This window comes from Melitaea cinxia, chromosome 29 (assembly GCF_905220565.1).
Source record: "Melitaea cinxia chromosome 29, ilMelCinx1.1, whole genome shotgun sequence".
NCBI lineage: Eukaryota > Metazoa > Arthropoda > Insecta > Lepidoptera > Nymphalidae > Melitaea > Melitaea cinxia.
Genome location: NC_059422.1, coordinates 696830 through 709943, shown reverse-complemented (window position 1 = coordinate 709943; position 13114 = coordinate 696830).

Sequence of the window (13114 nt, the reverse complement as noted above, 5' to 3'; positions counted from 1 at the left end):
CATGACGGACGTTCGACCTTTTCATTTATTTCAATATCTTTTACATAACACTATCATTTTTTTACACAAGTGATATACACCCACGGGCTTTTGAACCAATGTCCTTTTTTATTCTAAAACATGCAATTTTTATTTTATTTTTATTTCAAGGTAGGCGTTACTCAGCAAATTCACTGTTCAAGTTAGACTAACTTAATGTCTCCAAAAGAGACGTGAGTCCACCGACCGGTTCTTATTCTAATGTATGGTACAATTTATCTATGATTATTTTTATTTTATTTTATTATTATGTATTTTTTTCTTTTTTTTTCTCCTTATAATAATATACTTATATCTAGCCTAATCTTATATTATTTACATGCGTAAACGTTTTCTTAAAAATATATATTTTAATATTAACTATATCAACACTACCATTTAATAGGGGCTTAGTTCTAATATCATTTTCATATTCTCGATATTTCGACAACGGACGCCATGGTCTCATCTTTAAAACTAATGATAATCGCGGTATGTTCCATTTAAATGCAAATATTAAAGATACTGTTAATATTTAAACCTACGTTAAAAATTAATTTAAATGATTTTGGGGGCTTGTGAAAATTAGATAAACCTTTGGATTTAGTATTAAAATAATAATGAACCTTTGAGATAAGGTTATAAATGTAGAAATGATTTAGAAATTAATGCTTATTTTTCGCTAATCCATGTAGAATGTGATTGGTTTCGTCCCAGTCTTTTTCATTTAAATACTAACGCAAAATGAGAAAAGAACTGGCCAACACAGTTTGAATCATAGACTAGATAGTACACCTACCTATATTTCGTTCTGAAATTGTAAATGTTTTAAATTAACATAAAATTTCTTTAATACTTAAATTTCATCTTAAAAAGAACTTAAAAAGAGCTGATTATCCTTGATATAACTTGAGTATCAACTTCAATACAAAATAAGCTTATATCCTTAAATGGAAAAAATTCTTTAAACGTTCGCTTTCTCTAGATTTACATTTCGAATACCCTTTTATCGAGTAAAACCCATCTCGAAAGTATTGCAGAAATAGCAACACATATAATGCTCGTTCTCCTGTCTCCTACACGAGCAATAATGAATAATGTATGCGCGGGACGTCCGTACGGCGCTGCGGTCGCCGTGCGACTGACTGGCGGCGTGCCAATATGTGGGTAGATTTGTTTTTAATGCGAAAGTGTGGTCCTTATTGGTTTGAGCGGATTCTGTAAATGAATGTATCGATTTTATAGTTTTTGTATATATTTTTAAAATATTCGTGTTATCGAAGTACTCAACTGTCGACTATGAGTCAGTCGAAATGATTAGTGTTTTTTTTTTAATATTTATCGTTAATATTTTATTTACTGCACTATCTTAGGACGTGTAACTTTAAACAGTAAACGAGTTTTTTAGGTGTTAGGTGTTTGAATCTCTCTTTTACATATTACTGGATCTTCTCACGCCGCTTCGTCCTTTTGGTTACACGATTATCAATTTTCTGTTTTCTCTTATAGCCTAAGCTACTCACGATCAATGATAACGTAACATTGTCCTGGTAAAAGATTTAAAGAATTTTTAAAATTTCTCCTACTGTTTTTGGTTTTATCCACTGTAAACTAATATCCTTATACATTTTTAATCACATATTCGCCGACTCCGTAATATTGTAACGTGAATACAAAAAACTAAACGTCCAAATCGTGACAAACAACTGCGTGGTGTAAAACATTTGACAATAACGGGGATCGAACATGCGATCATTAGCCACTTAATTGATGTGACCACTGCACCTATCTTCCTTAAATATAATATCTTCCTTATATATATATATATATACTAGCTACCCGCTCCGGCTTCGCACGGGTATAAAATATAATTGTTGCCTATGTCGTTCACTGAAAAAATAATTTAAATCGATCCAGTAGTTTTGATTTATTCATTACTGCCCGTGGCCCGCACGCGTTAACTTTAGAGTAAAAGCCGACCGGAACCGCCGCAAACGCTACGTACCGCAATTTATAAATCTGTAATATCTTCGAAAATATTCATTTAAATCAGTAAATGGTCATATAGATCTATATTAAATCAAAAATGTATTTAAGGTATTTAATTAGATAAGGATTAATGCTGTATTGGTTAAAATCGCTTTGAGAATTAGCCATTATTTGTCGTAAAAAGTAAATGACAAAAAAATGTTATTGTGGGATATCTATAAGAGATAGACATATACCATAGCTGAGTTTTCTGTAGACCTTTTCAATGCGTACAATACTTAGTACATTATTTTGATAAATCTCGTAGGGTTCAGGCTGCGTTTGCAATGTAAGCGGAATTAATTAAATTATTTACGACATCACATTAGAAACCTCAAAGATAACAGTATTTCTCCACTATTTAATGGATGTTATTATACATATAAACCTTCCTCTTCAATCACTCAATCTATTTAAAAAAACCGCATCAAAATCCGTTGCGTAGTTTTAAAGATTTAAGCATACATAGGGACATAAGGACAGAGAAAGCGACTTTGTTTTATACGATGTAGTGATATATCTTCCTTAAATATATAAATGTTACTCCCAAACTAGGTAACTGCATCCCAGGAGCGGAAAGTAGGATCACAGCCAACTGTGCATATGAGTTAGTCTTTATTGTATTGTCATTTGTAAAATATACTTATAATGATTTTTCTTTGTTTCAGGTAAAATCGATATCATCAATTATTATTACTAAATTCATAATGGTTCGTCTGTATATATAACTGAGGTAGGGCACAGCAGGAATTCCCTGCTCAAAATATTTCCTGCCCGACTGGGGTAGTACCTCGACCTTACAGAAGATCACAGCTAAATAATACTGTTTTCAAACAGTATTGTGTTCCTGTTGGTGTACGTAGTAAGGTAACCAGAGCTCCTGGGGGGGTTGGAGATTGGGTCGGCAACGCGCTTGCGATTCTTCTGGTGTTGCAGGCGTCTATAAGCTACAGTAATCGCTTACCATCAGGTGAGCCGTACGCTTGTTTGCCGACCTAGTGATATAAAAAAATATATTTAAAAAGATACATTTTCAATGAGTTCCTTTCCATACATATACATATAGTAACTCCTTTGACTGTGCTTTTAAATTTTTTTATTTATTTATTTTTTAGGAAGCCAACGTGTACAACGTCAAAAAAAAAGAACACATTTCTTAATTTAATACAATATTTATACAAAGGTTACATATCATAGGGTCAATTAATATGCAAGCATTTGTCGAGCATATTAAGCTAATTAAATGTGTATCAAATAAACAAACAAATAAATTGCACAATTGCATTGCAATTGGCCTTTCTATCGCTTAGCTGTCGTAAATAACGCAATAGCCTAGCAATACAGAAGCAATCGATTTAATATAAAAATCCGTGGGACTATAGCTGTGTTTGCTGGCAAACGAAAAAAAAACCGACTTCAATTACATCGACAAGTAATACAACGTAGGTGGACGAAATAATTAGTCAAGTAAATACGCATTATCAAAGATTACTCCAAAGGTTGTAATCAGATCTCGATGAAATTTAAATGTGACTACATGATAAACATCAGTACACCCAGTAAAAAGTTATGCGAATTTTCGAGGGTTTCCTTCGATTTCTCTGGGATCCCATCATCAGATCCTGGTTTCCTTATCACAGTACCACACTTAGAATATCTCCTTTCCAACAAAAAAAGAATTATCAAAATCGCTTCATATATGTATGTATGTATATACGGTCGAATTGAGTAACCTCCTCCTTTTTTGAAGTCGGTTAAAAAACGGAAATATAATAAAATTCAATAACCTTCGTAAATAAATTTTACGTAAAAAAAAAGAAGGAATCGTAAAATAAATTTGATATTCATTCCGTGTTGTAGTGATTGGATTAAATTTCTCCAGTTCGTGAGATATTCCCGGGGAATAAGAATTCGTGATAGAAATCTAATACGACTCGTAACTGAATTTCCCTTTTAGGGTTCTTCAGTCAAACATATAAACCCTGCAATGTTCAACCCTGCATGTTTACTGGCAAACGAACAAAAAGCGACTTCAATTACATCGACAAATGATACCACGTAAGTAGATGAAAAAAATTAACAAACGCACTAGTCGCAACTACGTTTTTCGAAGGTTCCCCCCGATATCTCTGGGATGCCATCATCAGATCCTGGTTTCCTTATCATGGTACCACCCTTGAGATGTCTCTTTTCCAAAAAAAAAAACATAATCAGCATAATCGGTTCATAAACGACGAAGTTATCTGAGAACGCACATTAAAATATATATAAATAATACGGTCAAATTGAGAAACCTTTTCTTTTTTTAAAGTCGGTTAAAAACTGAAGTCTACAAAGATTCAATTTCCATCAAATGTTATAGTTATTTTCAACTGGCCTCAGAAAAGGAAGATATCATTGAAATTTGTTCGAGATCTGACAACTTATTGAGTTATGAGGGATAACGCGTATTTACTTGACTATTTTTTCGTCTACCAACATTGTATTACTTGTCGATATAATTGAAGTCGGTTTATTTTTATCTTGTGTGCATACAGAACCTTAGAAACGATAATTTAATAAAGAAGGGTTGTTTTTTTTTTTTCGAAAATATTTTCTTGCTCATCACTTCAGCCTATCGCAGTCCACTGCTAGACATAGGCCTTCACAAGTGCGCCCCCAAAAATGGTGACATTTTCTTGCTATGAATATGGTAATTTTTGTCTTTTGAGATTTTTTATCTTTAATAATTGGCGCTTACACTGATTACAACCAAGCAATAAAGTTTGTAATACACTAAAATCTAACAACAAAACTATTAAAATTTACTTAGCTTAGCTTACCTAAGCTATTTTCGGTTGAAGTTTCAGATTGGGAATCTCGGAAAATCCCTCCTGTACTATTGTGTACAGATTTTCATCGACGTCTTAGACTTCACAAAGGAGACTAGTTCAAAAGAATCCTGTTTATGTAAAAGATTTACTTATAATTTAAACGGCTTAAACATAGGATGATGTACTCGGTTTCGCTGTATTTCTCATGTGTTTTACCTCGTAACTTTGTGCTGTGTGTACCGATTTTTTAGCTACGCTAATTATTGCCTGAATTATCGTCAAAATTTGCTAACTATTCAGCCTGTACCATCCTACTGCTGGGCAAAAGCCTCTTTCTCCGTGTAGGAGAAAAATTGGAGCTTAATCCACCACGTTGTTCCACTGCGGGTTATGCTGCTGTGGGAAGTTACAAGCGTGAATGTGAAACTATCAACGACTCGGAATGTAAATTCTGCGTTTTATCTACACACATACATCTATAGAAATAAATAAAATTGGAGTGTCTGTTTGTAATATTAAAATAACCGCTGTATACTAAATGCATATGGATGTATACACGGTACATATACCAAAATAACATTTTTTTACAAAATTTAGTCTGTCTGTCTGTCTATTTGTTCCGGCTAATCTCTGCAACGGCTAGGCCGATTTTGACGAGACTTTCACTGGCAGATAGCTGATGTAATAAGGAGTATCTTAGGCAAATTTTATTTGAGTTTATTTATTTTATAACTCTGCGAACTGGAAAATAGCTTTTTTGTTAAATTCTACGCGGACGAAGTCGCGGGCACAGCTAGTTTCAAATAAAACTTGATAATTTTATAGTAAAAGTTTTTTTCTTCAAACAACTAAAACTCACGCAGAACCGTGAACCTAAAGTTTGTATGCGACATTCCACATCAAGTACCAGGCGAACATAACTGTGCCAGAGTTCGTAGTTTTAATTGTCTCTCTGCCTACTAGTCTGCTTTTATAATATACGAATATCAACCATATCATGTAAGCAATAAGATTCAATATAATTGTAACATTTTGTTTTATAATTGTCTACAAGAAAATTTGAAGATTTATTCTATATGATGTTATATGAATAATAATTTTTGCTTCAAAGAAACGACCTTTGAGAGCCATCGTAAGAGACAATATTGATGACGTCACAAATTTTACAGTTGCAAAGGATACAGCTATTGGTGTTGGTTGACAGAAATCGCTTCTTACTCTAAGGTTGTGTATTCTCTACCCATCCAACCAGCGTCGTCAATATTTGGCAACAAAGGGTGCAACGGACATGCCCTCATCAACGAACTCGACATCGAACGATATAATAAGAAGTTACAAGATGAAGCTACAGTGCGCAGACGTGAATGTGATGGTTGCTGGGCAACCATATACATTTTATAAATGGTCGAATCACATAAAAAATTTAATCAGAATTGTAATTGATAATTGGGGAGTAAACTGGTGAACGCCTGACGAGAGCGTTAAGAAAGGTGAGAGAGAGAGGTGAACACACATTTTCTTCCTCTCTTTCTCTCATAGCCAGTTACGTTTTGTACAAATATTTGTTTCCAGTTTGGATCTGTAGTATTGTGGGTCTCCTGATTGTGCCTCGGAGAGTTCGTTAAGTCGTCGGTCCCGGTTGTACACCTGATAGCAATCGTTACTCATAGTAGGGAACATAGCATAAGCTCTAATCCTTCTTCGACTTGAAGAAAGAGGCCTATGCCCAACAGTGGGATGTTACAGGCTGAAAGCATTCATTTATTATATTAATGGTTTCCATTAGTGCCAAAATCGCACTGATTTCGCCATGTCACGTAGTCTGGAGAAAACATGAAGAAGATAGATCGGTGCCGTTCAGATTACAACCTTAATATGATTTTGCTGCGTAGCTACGGCATTAAAGAATAAAGCAATCCCCTTTCTTAATAATACCGTTCCACTACCACCTTGGATTTAAAAAGCCGACCGATGGCGGGATAATCATCCAACTGCTGGCTTTGAAATACACAGGCCGAAGACGGGCAGCAGCGTCTTCGGTGCGACAAAGCCAACCCTGTGGTAACCAACCCGCCTGCCCAGCGTGGTAGCTATGGGCAACACACATGAGTTCACGCCACTTGTGGAGGCCTATGTCCAGCAGTGGATAGGCTGAAGTGATGATGATAATGAACCAACAACACAAACACTTACTATACAATGTACTTAAACTCACACTACTATATACTAAACGGTCACAGCACTAGCTGTGGCCGTTGCGGGTTCGATCCCCGCTCACGACAGACATTTGTATTGGCATATAGTTTGTCGTGAGTCTGGGCGTTTGTGCTTGTGTATTGTTTGTGTTTCCAGACCTCCGACACAGGAGAAGATCCTACTGGGGGCCGATGAGCGTGAAGAGTTTATGTATTCAGTATAAAGAAAAAATATATCTATTTTATATCTATAATAATAATATATATAAACGCGAAAGGTCATTCATCACGAAATCTCCGAAACTATAACAGTTACAAACTTGAAATTTGGCATAAAGGCTCCTTATAGGGCGTAGACATCCGCTAAGAAAGAATTTTACAAAATTCGACCCTTAAGGGGGTAAAAAGGGGGTTGGAAGTTTGTAGGAAAGTCCCATGTTTTTGAAGTAAGAGACTTGAAATTTAAAATGTGTACCTTATAGATGATGAGAAGGTGTTCAAATAATGAATCTTTAGAAATCAACTCCCTTTTGGGGTTAAAACGGGGGTTGGAAGTTTATATGAAAGTCATATGTTATTAAGGTAAGAGACTTGAAATTTAAAATGTATGCTCTATAGATGGCGAGGAAGTGTCCAAATAATACATCGTAATCTATATATATAAAAGAGAATGGTCACTGATTGACATCACGAGAACTCAAAAACCGCTGGATGGTCCATCCATCCAAGATGGACAAAGATGAAATTTGGCAGGGAGGTAGATTATAGTTAGTAGACGTCCGCTAAGAACGGATTTTGCGATATTCCATCGCTAAGGGGGTTTAATTGGGGTTGATAGTTTGTATGAAACATATACAGTAGCAACAAGTTCGCATGATAGGTTATTCATACTGCAGCCTGAAAATAAAACTAAAAATGTGGTGTATAGAGAGGTTTTATAAAAATAACTATTAAATTATACTAAATTGTGCCTTTGAAAAAGTTACTCAGAGTGATAAGCATTTCAAGTGACTGAAATAAAAAAATAATTTGCGTTAAGCATCTTAATAGTAATGCATATCTTCATAACCACGCGGACGTAGTCGCGGGCAACAGTTAGTGTATTATAAAACAAAGTTCCCAAAAGCGTATGTGACCGATTCCCTCAAAATCTACTTAACGGATTTTCATGCGGTTTCACAAATGGAGAGAGGGCTTCAAGAGGAAGGTTTACGGAACGGCAAAGCCGATTTTGATGAGATTTTCACTGGAAGTTTGCCGGGAAAACTTTGTGACAAACTGATTTCAACGCGGGCGAAGCTGCGGCCACAGCTAGTTTAATTATAAATCCCGTGATGATATTTGCTATAGAAGAACTTTTAATATATATTACCGAGGCCTATCAGAACGTCCAGGCACGCAGCAACTATGATTATATTATTTTAATCCAGTTATAATTCACGCCCTCAAAGTAACGACGTCTAATGTTTTATTCAGGGGAAGTTCGTTACGCCGGATATCGGTTATTACAAACTCTCTCGAACTACCCTCGACAGCTTTTGTTAATTTTACGACGGTACAATTAAAATCGGTTTTCGCATTTCGTTAAGTAACAGGCTGTGTAGTAAAGGTCAAACGTCTGTGTTTAACAGTTTTAGATGTTAAAGGATTTGCGCTTAATTTTGCATATAAATTTATTTCGAAATTTTGTAATACGATACCTTGTCAACTTTAAAATATGAGATGGTTCTCAATGCAACTGTATTTTTTTTGTGAAGTGTGTTACCGTAGAACTTGCCACTGGGCGAATCGATTTTGATCACACATTATGCGATGTTATTTTAAATCAGTTTAAAATAATGTTTCATAATTGTGTTTGCAGGCAAACGAAAAAACCCGACTTCAATTATGTCGACAAGTAATACAACGTAGGTAGACGAAAAAATAGTCAAGTAAATATGGTACCTAACCAAGAATATCTCCTTTCCAACAAAAAAAGAATTATTAAAATCGGTTCATAAACGATAACGTTATTAGTAATGAATTGAGTAACCTCCTCCTTTTTTGAAGTCGGTTAAAAATAAAGAAATGAATAGTTCATAAAACATCGCGCTATGACTCAAAAGACTAGAACAGTAATCGTGAACATTGTCGCAAAAGAAATCAAGCGAATCACGCCATTCAATTATTATATAGTTGCTCTACGTTTTCCAAATAATTTATTCATTCGGTTTAACGGCTGCCAATGGTGCCTTTTTCGAATCAATTAATCTATAAATCAACGTATTTACCTAAACTCTACTAAATAACAGCTACGCCTCTTCGGTTGGAGTTATCAAATATTCAAGTGTCTCGTTTTTGTTCGATCGTAAAATGAGCTTCGTAGCGCTCACCGTACATGTTTGACTTCGCCCCGTCCTAGATAAATAAATAAATTCTTTTTTATGGAAATGTGTGACGTTATTGTTGAAATAAGGTAGCGTAAAGCAGAAAATATCTCGCTTTAAATATGGATTAACTGGACTAGTGAATGCCTCTAGTTACAGAATAACTACAGCCTATTGCAGTCCACTGCTGGACATAGGCCTCCACAAGTTCGCGCCAAAAAGGGCGTGAAGTGTGAACCCATGTGTGTTGCCCATAGTCACCACGCTGGACAGGCGGGTTGGTGACCGCAGGGCTGGCTTTGTCGCACCGAAGACGCTGCTGCCAGTCTTCGGCCCGTGTATTTCAAAGCCAGCAGTTGGATGGTTATCCCGCCATCGGTTTTATAAGTTCCAAGGTGGTAGTGAAACTGTGTTATCCCTTAGTCGCCTCTTACGGCGAAGAGATGGATGGCTATATTCTTTTATGCCGTAGCCACACAGCATATCACAGTTACAGAATATCACAGCTAAATAATACCGCACTCAAGTGACTCGTGTTGCGACCCTGTGGTAAGAATGGTAACCAAAACAAAAATGCGATATATGGACAGTAGTATAGGGTTGGCAATTCGTTCTCATGCTCCTGTTGTTTCGAATTTCCACAGGCTACAGTGAGAGTTTAGCACCAGGCAAATCGTCTCTTTTTAACCGTCTTCAAAAAAGGAGGAGATTGTATTTTTTTATATGTGGATATACCTCATCACTAGATTTTGATGGTTCCAGGCCAGCAGTAGACTGCGTTAGACCGAAGTGATGATGATAAGTTATAAAAATCTGTGTAATTTTAGTTTCATGAAACTGTCACAAAGCATAAAATTTTAAATAAATTGAATGGAAACGAGTTCTTCAGGCGAGACTGAATTAATTTAACACAAACGCCTTTGTCGTGTAAAGTGTTTGCTTTTAGTTTTTATCAAAGCTGACGATCGTGAAATAAAATTATTTTTAAATCCATTTTCTTTCGAATCAGACATTACATTATGTAACACAATAGAGTCAGTCTTGTTGACTCCTTACTGTCCAACATTTTAAGACAGTTACTTTACTTAATTCTTTTTAATCGTATTTAAAAAAGAGGTGGGTTCAATGTGAAGTGTTCGGCGGCGCCAAAACACCGACAGTCGTAGGTTCGATCCCCGCTCGGAGTGAATATTTGAGTTTATACAAATATTTATTTCAGATCTGGTTGTTAGTCCTTGTGGGTCTCCCCACAGTGCCTCGTAGAGCATCTTAAGCCGTCGGTCCCGGTTGTTGTCATGTACACCTGATAGCGATCGTTACTCATAATAGGGAATATATCTGCCAACCAGCATTGGAGAAGCGTAGTGGATTATGCTCTGATCCTTCTTTTACATGGCGAAAGAGGCCTATGCCCAGCAGTGGGATATTATAGTCTGAAGCGCTTTTTTATATGTGTTACCAATTTTAATGGTTCCTTTTTGATCGACAGTTTGCCTAACGAATACTTTTTGATTTAATGCTGATAATGCTATTTTTAATTATTTACTTTATTAATTTTTCGACTACCCACGTCGTAGTACTTGTCGATGTGACTAAATTAAAATGGTTTTTTTGTTAGAGAACAGACACAATCCTTATTTTTTATGTAAAGGATAGCTCTTGAAAAGCTTAATATTATTTGCGGTATAAACGCTGTGAAAGAAAAGGGTCTCGAGAGAAATTCAAAGAAATGTTGCTTATGTGAATTGCTTGATAAATCTTTAATTATATATTAAGAAGGTAGAGACATGTCTGTTTGTTTTATATAAATTTGTACTGTATTTTCGTGGATGTAGATCCTGCAGAGAAGAATCAGCGAAACTCTGCAGTTACTTTTTTCAAATAAACGATTTATTAAGATAAATAATAAACAATATCGTCTGTCGGGTCAGCTGGTACATTATATTTGCGCCGGAATTAACTTGAAAGCATAACTCAGACAAAGATGATCTTTATAAAAATATGAAGTAATGAAACACTTGATGGACTTGATAAAATTATCGCGTTCAGTCTGTAACGTCCTACTGTTGGGCATAGGCCTCTTTCTACATGTACGAGAAGGATTAGAGCTTAATCTATCACGCTGCTCCAATCGAGTTGCAGATATGTTCCCTACTATAAGTAACAATCGCTATCAGGTATTTTTCATAACAACCGGGACCGACGCTAAACGTGCTCTCCGAGGCACGGTGGGGAGACCCAAAAGGATAGTCATCGAAACTGGAAAGATATATTTGTATAAATACAAATATCCATCTCGAACGTGAATCGAACCTGCAAACAGTCGGTGTTTTAGGCGACTACTCGCATCACTACACCAGAGCGGTTGTTGGATCATGTTATGAAGCAATGAAATGGTAATGGTAATGTTAAATGGTCCGTCAACCCGCAGTGGAGCAGTGTAGTGAATTAAGCCCTAATCCTTCCTCAACAGGAAAAAAGACGCCCATACCCAGCAATAGGGTGTGAGAGTCGTTATTGTATCGAAATCCTAAAAATTTACTCTTCAAATTCATTTCGAAAATCGCACCCGATCTAAAATGTCGTTAAAAGAGGGAATTACGTGTAGCGTGTACGATTAAATGACAACCTATGGCATGCGATAGTCGCAAAACAAGGGGACCCATGTACACCATGGGTGTTCCCCATAGCATTGGAACATAAAATTCGCTAACGTCTGAAATAACAAATGTAATAACGAATATGATTTGTAAGAGTGTGTTTCGTTGGATAATGATAAATTGTATGTAGCACCACATAAGTCGCTGATAAAACAAGTAATTAGCAACAAATTGGTTTTTACAGTTGGGCAAAAAAAAATTGAGAGTTAATGTCAAATTTGATAATTAAACTGGCAAAAATATACGGGTGATTTTTATTTGTTGACCTTTATGATTTAGATTATCCGAGACTTATCAGAAAGTGGTGAAATATACCCTTAGTCTATCAATCTGATTTTTGGACCAAAACTATTTTATGCACGCTTGACTTGGGGAGTAGGCTGGTGAATTCGTGATGAGAGCGTTACGAAAAGTGTGATCGGGCGAGGCAAACGGGGCAAGAGAGAGAGGTGCGAGCACAAATTTACTTTCTCTGATAGCCAGTTATGTTTCGTATATCTAAGACACAGTGCAGGATTATTGCTGAAGAAGTTTTACTTCAGTCACGTGGTCTAAAGCACACTCGTTTTTATATTGTTTATTCCGCGATAGTTTCCTTCTTTCTTGACAAATTGGTTAGTAAACCAAACAAAAAATTACTAATAAATTTCTACCTTTATCGTTATCTATCGACTATTAAACTTGCCAACGAAGTATTTCCAAACACATTTTAGTAATCTTCGCCACACTGTCAAATCGTATTACATAGGGTCGACGTGTCCCAATCAATCTTTTTCCCATGAGTGGAAACGTGGGAGGACGGTGCATAGTGTATATTTAATAAATATAAATATCTATTTTACTCAAAACAAATTTTAATACACACACACACACACACACACAAACACACATATTTTTACTTGCATTAGTTTTTCCTTTCCACACATTTTAATTGTAAATGTTTAATAACTAATTGCAGCCCATCAAATGAAATCTGTTTTTTTTTTCTCACCAGTTTATTTCAATTACATTTAAATTGTACTAAATATATTTTA